The sequence below is a fragment of the Dendrobates tinctorius genome, unplaced genomic scaffold (genome assembly GCF_039654945.1).
Source record: "Dendrobates tinctorius isolate UK_male_01 unplaced genomic scaffold, ASM3965494v1 ptg000065l, whole genome shotgun sequence".
Classification (NCBI taxonomy): Eukaryota; Metazoa; Chordata; class Amphibia; order Anura; family Dendrobatidae; genus Dendrobates; species Dendrobates tinctorius.
Genome location: NW_027361733.1, coordinates 4,544,171 through 4,559,102, shown reverse-complemented (window position 1 = coordinate 4,559,102; position 14,932 = coordinate 4,544,171). Strand labels below are relative to the sequence as shown.

At 42.8% G+C, this 14,932-nt stretch overlaps 1 protein-coding gene across 7 annotated transcripts in view; it reads right to left on the bottom strand.

The window, feature by feature from the left end:
- Positions 1-14,932, bottom strand: part of SULF2 (sulfatase 2) — a 103,084-nt gene that overhangs the window by 44,442 nt on the left and 43,710 nt on the right. For 4 of the 7 annotated variants that reach the window (XM_073580537.1, XM_073580536.1, XM_073580543.1 and 1 more), the window contains one exon: positions 3,338-3,388. The exons of 1 other annotated variant lie outside the window; for it this stretch is intronic. The gene's annotated coding sequence lies outside the window, so the exon portion shown is untranslated. Of the gene's footprint in view, positions 1-3,337; positions 3,389-4,901; positions 5,055-14,932 lie in introns of all 7 variants that reach the window. 2 more of the 7 variants (XM_073580539.1, XM_073580538.1) reach the window with 1 other exon arrangement.

Below are 14,932 nucleotides of genomic sequence, written 5' to 3'. Positions count from 1 at the left end.
GTAGTATGGACATCAAGACCTGGTGATTCCATCTTCAGTAGTATGGACATCAAGACCTGGTGATTCCATCTTCTGGAGTATAGACATCAAGACCTGGTGATTCCATCTTCTGGAGTATAGACCTCATGACCTGGTGATCCCATCTACTGGAGTATAGACATCAAGGCTGAGTGACGCTCATTCCCTTGAGTAGAGTTCACAACTTAGTAACCCTCATCTACCAGAGCATAGACAAGAAGACTGGGTGATTGTCATCACCTTGAGTACAGATGTCAGGACCAGTGAAACATAGGCAAAACTACTGACACCCTGGACCACAATTGTTCTGTTGTACAGTAATAAATAGGTGTCTTATAGACGCCTCTCCATTACTAAGCCGTGGGCTTGATGTCACCGGACAATACAAAGGTGACATCAACCCCACAAATATTAACCCCCTTGCCACCGCTACAGGGCAAATGGGAAGAGCCAGGCAAAGCGCCAGAATTGACGCATCTAATAGATGTGCCCTTTTTGGGCGGCTGCGGGCTGCTATTTTTAGGCTGTGGGGGGCCAATATCCATGGCCCCTTACCTAACATTACCAGCCCCCCGCAGTCTGCTTTAGCAAGACTACTTGTCAAAGATGGGGGGGGACCCAACGGTTTTTTAGGGACCCCTCTATTCTTGATAACCAGCCTTGCTGAAGCTGACGGTTGCAGCCCCCAGCTGTGAATTTTGCCTGTCTGGTTATCAAAAATACAGGGGAACCCACGCCGTTATTTTTATTTTTTTTTAATTATTTACAGCGCAGGAGCTGGTTAATGAATACACCCATCAGCCGCTCCTGCTCTCGCTGTTATTAGCGGCAGCAGGCGTCAGACGATGGGAGCTGTAGTCCCATCAGCTGATGCCAGTGACCGGAGGTAAACTTTATACCTCCGATCACAGCTGAGGTGCTCACGCTTTCTTTTGACAGCATGGGAACCGCGGCTCTCAGACAGATGGAGATGATTTCACTGCCGATCAGAAGCGGTGTTTGTCGCGCTGTCATGCTCACGACAGCGCAACAAACACTGGATGTTCGGGCACCCCATTCAAGTGAATGGGGTTTGGGTTCGGATACTGTTCTGAAACCCAAACTTTTTGTAACTGTTCGGCCGAACCCAAACATCCAGGTGTCGGCCCATCTCTACTCTGTTGATATCTTGTTTTAAACCTACATAGATGTATGTGGGAAGGACCGCCTAAATTATACCTCTGCTAGAAGGAAGTACGTATCATATGGCAATGACATTCAGTACACTATGAGGCCCATGAGCTACCATTGCAAAAACAAAAAGATGTAGAAGGTTTACCATATGGCAAATATTTGCTTTTACTGTTTCCCTCTCTTTAGCAAAGCAGACGATACTACACTTTCTTATATGTTGATATATACTGACTCAGAGTATACAAATGGCTTATGTTAGGTTCCTATGGGCCTATGGACACACGATTGGGAATATCCTAAATATATACCTACGACACGGAAATAAACAAGATGTGGACTGGACACAGTGTAATGCTCATCCTCCTGGAGACACATCAAGTGGAGTATAAATCTATGGCAATCACGCAGAGATAAGCAGCACATTATATGTGACGAGAACATTGGCTCCATGTGGGAGACATCTGACTGGAGCTCAAAATGCATTGAATGTTTCCCCCCCCCCCCCCCCATCTCAAATACTTGGACGATCCTCAAAGATGCCTGGGGCCCTAGAACCATCAAGGCCTGATGAACCATATAGATGGCTGTGGCATGCTGGGAATTGTAGTTTTTCAGCAGTAGGAGATCCACAGGTTGCAGATAATTGAGCTATACCATCAGCCCACCACCATGTGCCCCATTACCTGAGCATCGCCAAAAGTCCAGGACCATTTTGCCGATAAACATGCCGTGGCATCTGCAGGCTTGTACTTTACTGCTGCAGCACAAAACTGTGATATGAAACCTAGAGAAGCTGCGGCTTTCCATGGAGATGTCTGCGTGTAACCGGATCCACACTCAGAGCGAATTGTCTATTAGTTGTGTTTATGTCTCCGCTTCGCCCACAGAAAGAATGTCACAATTCACTCCGCAATCAAGATAAGAGCCGGGGACACGATGCCTCCACGAAAAACAATTGCGTTTTATAGGAATTCAACAAAAGCTAGAAGGATGATTGCCAAAACGCGATCTCCAAACCTAGGAGAACAATGGTCACCCCCACATTGGAAAACCAGGCAGATTTATATGTTGTGGTCAATAGGGTGGCCTATGCTTATTCCGCATATAGCGTACTCAGGATCGCAATGTACAGTACAGCGCCAATCTGAGCTGAAAATCTGGGTGGGATGGGTGAGATCAATTACACCTGCCCTGTGACACGCTCTCTTACAATTTTGTGCCCCCCTCCCAGGCTGTTTTCTGTCTGACAGATATTTGAACAATTACAACATTACATATTGATAATGAGGGAAAGTGTAAATCTACAAACAGCAGGGAGAATTAGCATCCAGGAAGGCAGAGACCGGCCTGGCACCACCTGCAGATGCTTCTGCCAGCTTGTCTTCCATCTCTGCCAGATAGGTTGGCGTTCATGCTTTGGCATGCACGATCCCAGCTTGCTATGGAAAATGCTGCAGAAGTGTTAAAGACTGCAAAGCTGTGGAAGGGGAGCTGTAACCAACATTGATCCCCTACATTATGCCCAATTGTAAGCCGACTGAAGCATCCGATCAGAGAGTACAATATATATATATATATATATATATATATATATATATATATATATATATATATATATATATATATATATATACACACGCGTGTGTGTCAAGCCCTGCCCACTGCACGCCCACTCCACATAGCCCTGCCCTCTGGTGGATGGAGGGCGGGGCTGCGGAGGGAGAGAGCATGACGGTGGACGGAGATCTGGGCTGCGGAGGGAGACAGCGGGACGGCCAGCGGAAACAGAGGCTGCGGAGGGAACGTGCGGGACGGTGGATGGAGAGCAGGGCTGCTGAGGGAGAATGCAGGACAGCGGGTGGAGAGCTGGGCTTCGGATGAAGAGAGCGGGACGGCAGTTACTATGCCCGGTCAATGCCGGGCTCTTCAGCTAGGAATAAATAATGAAGTACATACGGAGTGGAGTGACGGGATTTAGACTAGATGCTCGCTAACACGGTATTCATCTCAATATAGATGCAAGATTTGTATGTGTAGAGTGTTGGGCGTAAGGTAGAGACATCAGGAATTCATTTTATTAAAATTCCATATATTATACATAACATTTTTATAGATGTAATAATATCCGGATCAGTGGATGCGTTACCTTGTCATGTACGATTTTTCTAATCCTCAGTGACAAGCTCGGCTGTAACTCCTGTACAAAGAGAAGGAAAACATTACAAAGAAATTCTAATACTGCCTGAGAAACTTTTCCCCTGAGGGTCAGCCTACCCCACCATTGATGATCCTAGCTATAAACATATAGGAAGTCCTCGCTCTGCCTGTGAAACTCCTTCCCTGAAAATCAGGTGATCCCACCCCCTAAGATCCTAGCTATGAATATCAGAAATCCTCACTCTGCCTGTGTAATTCCTTCCCTGAAGGTCAGATGATCCCAACCTGAGGATTCTAGTCACAAACATCAGAAATCCACACTTGCCTCTGAAACTCCTCTCCCAAAGATCAGCTGATTCCACCCTTGAAGATCCTAACTATAAATATCAGAAATCCTCACTTGTCTGTGAAATTCCTCCCCTGAGGATCAGCTAATTCAACCCTTGAAGATACTAGCTATAAATATCAGCAATCCTCTAAGTGTGTAAATCCTCCCCTGAAGATTAGCTGATCCCACCTCTGAAAATCCTAGCTATAAACATCAGAAATTTTCATTTGCCTGTGAAACTCCTTCCTTGAGGATGAGCTGACCCCACCCCCGAGGATCCTAGCAATAAATCTATAGAGTTTCTCCACTAACCATCACGTGTACGACACAATAGATCCACAGAAGACAGGCTAGTAATCCTTACAGTCCATAACTGATAACAGTATGGGAGCAAATATTCACACAAACAGTTGTAAAAGGCGATAGAGATACTTGACAAAGTAATAAGGAGTGAAAGGCAGGAAACACTACAGTCAGCCTCAGTGTGAAATCGCTGATAAAGGGAGGAATAGATAATACTCATCTATCCTAATGTCTGCTTTAAATAGCTGGTAACAGGTAGTAGCTAGAGGTGATTAATACTTCACAAAGCTGGTTACAGAGGACAAAAGATTTCATTCACTACAGGTTTAAAGTTTTTCACTTACGTTGTCTGCTGTGATCACTTGTGGATGACAAGTTACCCGTTTTTCACTTTTTCTCCCTCAGTACTGAATGCCGACAAAGCGTTTGGGGGGTCTCAAGCTCTGACCCACCTGAGGTCGTGATTTGCAGCAAAGTCCTAAGCATTGTCCACATGCAACCCCATTATTAACACACAGGTGTCAGCAGGTAAATACGTCGATAGAATGGCAGTAACACCTGTACTCTCTCCGCTGCCAAGTCGCCTCAGCAGTGCGCCCGCTGCAGAGCTGTAATTAGTGGCTATTAGAGCTGACAGCTCCCGCACCGCACCCGTTCCCTCAGCACAATGATTCCTGCTCCAAGGAAGTCCCACAGAAATGTTTAATACCATATTACTGAGGCTTCTGCATTCCTCACATACCGGCGTGCTGGTATTACAACACAATGGAGGCAGGGCTGCGGACCTAGAAAGGGAGGCAGAAGAGCTTACACCCCTCAACTGTGCAGGAACAATGACCCCAAGCCCCCAGATCTGCCCCATAGTCTGTGTTTTACCATTAATGAACAGAATGCAAGAAGTGCAGTGAAGACCGACACTTACACAGAAACAATGCTTGGGGATAGTGGAAGCAGGGGGATGAAACGTCCACAGTATGTCTGCAGATGGAGTGAGGAGGTTATATATGATTAAGATTGCCTTCAGCACTGTGCATCTAACGTGCTCCATCAAAAAGAGCGATGAGAACCTGAGGACCTGTGGATAAAAGGTAAAATTGATAACTACAGAATTAGAGTAGATACCGGGTTTATACGGTGCCTTGAAAAAGAATTCATGCCCCGTGAACTTTTCCTTTTTTATTTGTGAAGAGTAAAGGAAATGATAAATGGTTTTCTAAATATTTTAAGAATAAATCAATCTGAATATTGTGAAGTGCATTTGTGTTCAGCCACTTCTGAGGCAATACTTTGTAGAACTACCTTTCACTGCAATTGCTACTTCAAGTCTTTTGTGGATGTCTCTACCAGCTTTGCGCATCGTGAAGCCGAAATATTTGCCCATTTTTCCTTGCACACTTTTTCTTAGGGCCCCATCACACATAGCGATCTCGCTAGCGAAATTGCTGCTGAGTCACTAGTTTTGTGACGCAACAGCGAGATCGCTGTGTGTGACAGTGATCAGCGACCGGCCCCCCTGCCAGTATCGCTGATCGTTGATGGAAAGCCCTGGACATTTTTGGGGTCGCTGGTCTCCCGCTGGTCAGCACGCATCGCTGCGTGTGACAGGCGGGAGACCAGCGACCAGGAGCTGGTAACTAAGGTACACATTGGGTTTCTAAGGGGGCGCGCTGCGCCTAGAAACCCGATGTGTAACTTGGTTACCAGCGCGCTGATGCAGGGAGCTGGTAACCAAGGTACACATCGGGTTTCTAAGCGACGCATCCATTGTAGCTCCAGCAGTATGTTTAGGGTCGTTGTCCAGCTGTAAGGTGAATATACGTCCCAGTCTCAAGTCCTTTCCAGTCTCTAACAGGTTTTCCTCCAGAAATGCCTTGTATTTAGCTCCATCCTTCACATCAACTCTGACTAGCTTCCCTGTCCCTGCTGAAGAAAAGCATTACCACATCATGATCCTGTCACCACCACATTTGACAGTGGGGCTGGTGTTTTCAGGGCGATGTGCAGTGTTTTCTGCCACACATAGCGTTTTGCATTTAGCCCAAAAAGGTCTACTTTGGTCTCATCTTACAAAAGCACCTGCTTCCACATGCTCGCTGTGTCCCCTATATGGCTTTTTTCAAACTGCAAACGGGACTTCTTATGGCTTGCTTTAAAAAATGGTGTTCTTCTTGCCACTCTTCCATAAAGGTCAGATTTATGGAGATTATGACTTAGGCCGGGATCACACAAGCGAGAAACACGGCCGAGTCTCACATGTTAAAATCCCCGCACTGCCACCAGCACTCGGATCGGAGCGTGCGGCCGCATAGCAATACATGGAGCCGCATGCTCCGCTCCTGAGTGCTGGCAGCAGTGCCGGGTATTAACATGTGAGACTCGGCCGCGTTTCTCGCATGTGTGTTCCTGGTCTTAGGCTCCTTTTACACTTCCCGTGATTTTTGCGGCTGCATTGCTGTGATTTTCACAGTCTCCCGCAAAAACGGGCCACAAAAAGCCTTCTCGGATTGCAGTTTCTCCCTGTTTTGACAAGGTGGTGGGAAAAAATACGGCGTTCCGCAAATATGGTGTACCGCAAAAACAAGCTATAGTTTTTGTGGCACCATTGAAATCTATTGTGGTCGTGTCCGTGAAAAATATCAAGCAAGCTAGATATTTTTTCACCGCCGTATATACGGCACTCACGGCCATACGGTGCTCCGATGAATTTTTGCGGGCCGTTTTTGCGGTCCCAAAGAAATCTATTGGGGCCGCAAAAATGGCACGGTAAGTGTAAAAGAACCCTAAGGGTGTGTGCACACGCTGCGGATTCTGCTGCGGATCTGCAGCAGATTTGGACCTGCGGATCTGCAGCAGTTTCTGCTGCGGTGTACAGTACCATTATTATCAATGGAAAACTAAATCCGCAGTGCACACGGAGCGGAATTTTCAGCGCGGATTTGCTGCGGTTTCAAATCCGCAGCATGTCAATTCTTTGTGCGGATTCCGCTGCGGTTTGGCACCTGCTCCATGGCAGGTGTCAAACCGCAGGGGAAACGCGCAGGCTAAACCGCACAAAATCTGCAGATAAACCGCAGGTCTTTTGACCTGCTGTTTTACCTGCGGATTTAGACAAATCCACGTGGAAAATTCCGCAGCGGAATCCGCAGCGTGTGCACACACCCTAATAGTTGTTCTGTGGACAGATTCTCCCACGTGAGCTGTGGATCTTGGCAGCTCCTCCAGAGTGACCACGGGCCGCTTGACTGCTTCTATAATTAATGCTCTCTTTGCTTTGGGTGTCGGTTTAGGTGGATGGCCATGTCTTGGTAGGTTTGCAGTTGTGATATACTCCTTCCATTTTTGGATGATGGATTGAGCAGTGCTCTATGAAATGTTCAGAGCCTGGGCTAATTTTTTACCTCCTACTGCTTTACTTTTCTCCACAACTTTATCCCTGAGCTGTCTAGTGTGTTCCTTGGTTTTTATGATGCTCTTGGATCCCTTATATTCTCAATCCTCTGAGGCCGTCCCAGAACAGAAGTACTATACTTAGAATAAATTGCAGACAGGTGAACTCAATTTACTAAATATGTGATATCTGGGGGAAATTGGTCACTCAGGATTTTATTTAGGGTTATCAGACTATAGGGTGCTCACTATAAATGCACGTCACAATTTGACACTTCATAAATACCTGCTACTTTGTGTTGGTATATCACATAAAATCCCAACATAATACCTTCAAGTTTATGGGTGTAACATGAAAAAAGGTGGAAAAGTTCAGAATACATGAATACTTTAAGGCACTGTATATACAGAATAATACAGATACTGATAATTACATACAGAATACAGGACAGGAGAAGTGTTACTGTGCAGTATGTATATACAGTGGCTTGCGAAAGTATTCAGCTCCTTGACTTTTTACCTATTTTGTTACATTACAACTTGTGCCTAAATATTTTATTAACCCGATTTGTGTGTGATGCATCAGCACTAAATAGTCTAAGTTTGTGAAGTGAGAAAAATATAGGTATAAACTAAATTTATGAGATCAAATAACTAAAAATTGGCATGTGTATATGTATTCACCCCTTTTGCTATGAAGCCCCTAAAAAATTTCTGGAGAAAGCGATAACCTTCATAAGTCACATACTTCGTGAAATGAAGTCCACCTGTGTGCAATCAAACTGTCACACTGTCTGTAATATATAGACTTTACTGTTTCTGAAAGGCCACAGACGTTACACCACCATTAAGCAAGAGGCATCACTAACCAAACAACACCATGAAGACCATGGAGATCTTCAAACAAGTCATGGACAAAGTTGTTGAGAAATACAAGTCAGCACCATCAATTCAATTATCAAATGGAAATACAATGGTACCACAACAAACCTGCCAAGAGAAGGCCTACCACCAAAGCGCTCAGCCTGAGTTAGGAGAGCATTAATCAGAGAGGCATCACAGATACCAAAGGTAACCCTGAAGGAGCTGCAGAGTTCCCAAGAACAGACCGGAGTATCTGTCCATACGACCACAATAAGCCTTACACTCCGTAGAGGTGGCCTTTAAAGTGGGCAAAAAAAGCCTTTACTTGCAAAAATTGGAAAGCTTGTTTTGAATTTGCCAAAACACATGTGGGAGACGCCCCAAACGTAAGAAGGAAGGTGCTGTGGTCAGATGAGGCCAAAATTGAACTTTTTGGTCACCAAGGTAAATGCTATATCTGGCAGCAAACCAACAGTTCACCACCGCAAGAACACCATCCCCACAGTGAAATATGGTGGTGGCAACATCATACGCTGGAGATGATATTTGGCAGCAGGGACAGAGAAAAAGGTCCGAATCAAGGGGAAGATGGATGGTGTGAAATACAGGAATATTCTTGGGCAAAACCTGTTCACCTTCCAAGAAGACAATGACCCAAAGTATACTGCTAAAGCAACACTCGAGTGGTTTAAAGGGAAAATGTGTAAATGTTTTGGAGTGGCCTAGTCAAAGTCCAGACCTTAATCCAATTGGGAATCTGTGGTCAGACTTTAAGATTGTTGTTCATTAGAGGAAACCATCTAACTTAAAAGGAGCTAGAGCAGTTTTGGCTTGAGGAAGGAGCAAAAAATCCCAGTGGAAAGCTCAGAGAGACTTATCCAAAGCAACTTGCATCTGTAATTGCAGCAAAAAGGAGGATCTACAAAGTACTGACTTTAGGGTAGTGAATAGTTATGTACACATTAGTTTTAAGTTATTTTGTTCGATTTGTTGTTTACTTCACAATAAAAAGAAAGCCAAATGTTTAAAGTTGCAGGCATGTTCTTTACATGAAATGATGAAAACCCTCAAATAAAAACCGTGAAATTCCAAGTTGTGAGATAGCAAAAAATGCCAAAGGTGGGTGAATATTTTTGCAAGCCACTGTACAACAGGACAATACAGATACGGAGAACTGCCCCCAGTATACAGGATAGAAGAAGTGGTTCTGTGCAGTGTATATATACAGAATAATACAGATACTGATAATTACACTCAGTATACAGGACAGGAGAAGTGGTACTGTGCAGTGTATAAATACAGGATAATACAGATACTGAGAATTACACCCAGTATACAGGACAGGAGCAGTGGTGCTATGCAGTGTATCTACAGGATAATACAGATACTGAGAATTACACCCAGTATACAGGACAGGAGAAGTGGTACTGTGCAGTGTATATACAGGATAATACAGATACTGAGAATTACACCCAGTATACAGGACAGGAGAAGTGGTACTGTGCAGTGTATATATACAGAATAATACAGATACTGAGAATTACACCCAGTATACAGGACAGGAGAAGTGGTACTGTGCAGTGTATATATACTGGATAATACAGATACTGAGAATTACACCCAGTATACAGGACAGGAGAAGTGGTACTGTGCAGTGTATATACAGGATAATACAGATACTGAGAATTACAGCCAGTATACAGAGGACAGGAGAAGTGGTACTGTGCAGTGTATATATACAGGATAACACCGATAATGAGAATTACACCCAGCATACAGGACAGGAGAAGTGGTACTGGTGCAGGGTATATATACACAAGATAATACAGATACTGAGAATTACACCCAGTATACAGGACAGGAGAAGTGGCACTGTGTAGTGTATATATACAGGATAATACAGATACTGAGAATTACACCTAGTATGCAGGACAGGAGAAGTGGTACTGTGCAGTGTATATATACAGGATAATACAGATACTGAGAATTACACCCAGTATACAGTACAGGAGAAGTGGTACTGTGCAGTGTATATATATACAGGATAATACAGATACTGATAATTACACCCAGTATACAGGACAGGAGAAGTGGTACTGTGCAGTGTATATATACAGGATAATACAGATACTGAGAATTACACCCAGTATACAGGACAGGAGAAGAGGTACTGTGCAGTGTATATATACAGGATAATACAGATACTGAGAATTACACCCAGTATACAGGACAGGAGATGCGGCACTGTGCAGTGTGTATATACAGGATAATACAGATACTGAGAATTACACCCAGTATACAGTACAGGAGAAGTGGTACTGTGCAGTGTATATATATATACAGGATAATACAGATACTGAGAATTATACCCAGTATACAGGACAGGAGAAGTGGTACTGTGCAGTGTATATATACAGGATAATACAGATACTGATAATAACACCCAGTATACAGTATAGGAGAAGTGGTACTGTGTAGTGTATATATACAGGATAATACAGATACTGAGAATTACACTCAGTATATAGGACAGGAGAAGTGGTACTGTGCAGTGTATATATACAGGATAATACAGATACTGAGAATTACACACAGTATACAGGACAGGAGAAGTGGTACTGTGCAGTGTATATATACAGGATAATACAGATACTGAGAATTACACCCAGTATACAGGACAGGAGAAGTGGTACTGGGCAGAGCATATATACAGGATAATAAAGATACTGAGAATTACACACAGTATACAGGACAGGAGAAGTGGTACTGTGCAGTGTATATATACAGAATAATACAGATACTGAGAATTACACACAGTATACAGGACAGAAGTGGTACTGTGCAGTGTATATATACAGGATAATACAGATACTGAGAATTACACCCAGTATACAGTACAGGAGAAGTGGTACTGTGCAGTGTATATATATACAGGATAATACAGATACTGATAATTACACCCAGTATACAGGACAGGAGAAGTGGTACTGTGCAGTGTATATATACAGAATAATACAGATACTGAGAATTACACCCAGTATACAGGACAGGAGATGCGGCACTGTGCAGTGTATATATACAGGATAATACAGATACTGATAATAACACCCAGTATACAGTATAGGAGAAGTGGTACTGTGTAGTGTATATATACAGGATAATACAGATACTGATAATAACACCCAGTATACAGTATAGGAGAAGTGGTACTGTGTAGTGTATATATACAGGATAATACAGATACTGAGAATTATACCCAGTATACAGGACAAGAGAAGTGGTACTGTGCAGTGTATATATACAGGATAATACAGATACTGATAATAACACCCAGTATACAGTATAGGAGAAGTGGTACTGTGTAGTGTATATATACAGGATAATACAGATACTGAGAATTACACTCGGTATATAGGACAGGAGAAGTGGTACTGTGCAGTGTATATATACAGGATAATACAGATACTGAGAATTACACACAGTATACAGGACAGGAGAAGTGGTACTGGGCAGAGCATATATACAGGATAATAAAGATACTGAGAATTACACACAGTATACAGGACAGGAGAAGTGGTACTGTGCAGTGTATATATACAGAATAATACAGATACTGAGAATTACACACAGTATACAGGACAGGAGAAGTGGTACTGTGCAGTGTATATATACAGAATAATACAGATACTGAGAATTACACACAGTATACAGGACAGGAGAAGTGGTACTGTGCAGTGTATATATACAGAATAATACAGATACTGAGAATTACACACAGAATACAGGACAGGAGAAGTGGTACTGTGCAGTGTATATATACAGAATAATACAGATACTGAGAATTACACACAGTATACAGGACAGGAGAAGTGGTACTGTGCAGTGTATATATACAGGATAATACAGATACTGAGAATTACACCCAGTATACAGGACAGGAGATGCGGCACTGTGCAGTGTATATATACAGGATAATACAGATACTGATAATAACACCCAGTATACAGTATAGGAGAAGTGGTACTGTGTAGTGTATATATACAGGATAATACAGATACTGATAATAACACCCAGTATACAGTATAGGAGAAGTGGTACTGTGTAGTGTATATATACAGGATAATACAGATACTGAGAATTATACCCAGTATACAGGACAAGAGAAGTGGTACTGTGCAGTGTATATATACAGGATAATACAGATACTGATAATAACACCCAGTATACAGTATAGGAGAAGTGGTACTGTGTAGTGTATATATACAGGATAATACAGATACTGAGAATTACACTCGGTATATAGGACAGGAGAAGTGGTACTGTGCAGTGTATATATACAGGATAATACAGATACTGAGAATTACACACAGTATACAGGACAGGAGAAGTGGTACTGGGCAGAGCATATATACAGGATAATAAAGATACTGAGAATTACACACAGTATACAGGACAGGAGAAGTGGTACTGTGCAGTGTATATATACAGAATAATACAGATACTGAGAATTACACACAGTATACAGGACAGGAGAAGTGGTACTGTGCAGTGTATATATACAGAATAATACAGATACTGAGAATTACACACAGTATACAGGACAGGAGAAGTGGTACTGTGCAGTGTATATATACAGGATAATACAGATACCGAGAATTACGCCCGGTATACAGGACAGGAGAAGTGGTACTGTGCAGTGTATATACAGGATAATACAGATACTGAGAATTACACCCAGTATACAGGACAGGAGAAGTAGTACTGGGCAGTGCATACTGTATATACAGGATAATACAGATTCTGAGAATTACACACAGTATACAGGATAGGAGAAGTGGTACTGCGCAATGTATATATACAGAATAATACAGATACTGAGAATTACACCCAGTATACAGGACAGGAGAAGTGGTACTGTGCAGTGTATATATACAGAATAATACAGATACTGAGAATTACACACAGTATACAGGACAGGAGAAGTTGTACTGTGCAGTGTATATATACAGGATAATGCAGATACTGAGAATTACACCCAGTATACAGGACAGGAGAAGTGGTACTGTGCAGTGAGTATACTCTGAAAAATACAGATAATTACACCCAGTATACAAGACATGAGAAGTGGTACTGTGCAGTGTATATATACAGAATAATACAGATACTGAGAATTACACCCAGTCTACAGGACAGGAGAAGTGGTACTGTGCAGTGTATATATACAGGATAATACAGATACTGAGAATTACACCCAGTCTACAGGACAGGAGAAGTGGTACTGTGCAGTGGATATATACATGATAATACAGATACTCAGAATTACACCCAGTATACAGGACAGGAGAAGTGGTACTGTGCAGTGTGTATATACAGGATAATACAGATACTGAGAATTACACCCAATATACAGGACAGGAGAAGTGGTACTGTGCAGTGTATATATACAGAATAATACAGATACTGAGAATTACACCCAGTATACAGGACAGGGGAAGTGGTACTGTGCAGTGTATATATACACAGGATAATACAGATACTGATAATTACACCCAGTATACAGGATAGGAGAAGTGGTACTGTGCAGTGTATATATACACAGGACAGGAGAAGTGGTACTGTGCAGTGTATATATACAGAATAATACAGATACTGAGAATTACACCCAGTATACAGGACAGGGGAAGTGGTACTGTGCAGTGTATATATACACAGGATAATACAGATACTGATAATTACACCCAGTATACAGGATAGGAGAAGTGGTACTGTGCAGTGTATATATACACAGGACAGGAGAAGTGGTACTGTGCAGTGTATATATACACAGGACAGGAGAAGTGGTACAGTGCAGTTTCCATAAATGCAGAATAAGATAATTGGTACTGTGTAAAATCTACATATCAGAATTAGCAGATACTGAAAATTAAATTATTTTCTCTGTGCTTTGTTTTGATGTCACTGCACTGACATTCTACTCATGAATCTGGAGGCTCAGGATGAACACAGTTATAAATATGTCTTTCTTGATGCTCAGTGTTATTTCTCTTTATATGATGTGATATCTGGATGTAACAAGAGACTCCAAAGCTTTGTATTAGGAGCCGCCAAGCAATGAATCGTTCTTGCCCATCATTTTGGCACCATGTGGACTTGGCAGGGAACTCAGATTGTGCCAAGCGATAAACATTTTTGACAAAGTTCCATGAAGCCGGATTCTGCCAAGAAGGAGCCAGAGATATGGTGGGAATGTGGCTGTGAAATAAAGAGAAGAGGGAGGGGGCAAAAAGGCAGCCATGGAGAAATAACACCGACTGCATACAAGTCCTCTGGACCACCCTTAGTTACTCAAGGAGGCTGAGATCTCCATCTTTAGGGGTTCAAGGAAGCAGATTAACTCTTTATACACCAAGTCCAGGACTACTGTAATTATTAAGACATACCAAGATGAGGGGCTCAACAAGGGGACCACACAATTTGCATAGTATTGAATAGTCTGAAAAAACTCCCAATGTAATCCAAAAGGTTCTGGTCTGGTTCTGCAGAGAATAGGGCCACGGTCTGATTACACTGTGTGATCTAGAGAACTGTGGTCACTAGGACTGCTCGTCCTCTGTGACCCCACAAGTATTGATCAGCGAAGCTCGCTGACTGCAGGGATGAGCTACTTACTGGCATCTGTCAGTCACCCTGCACCGATCCTAC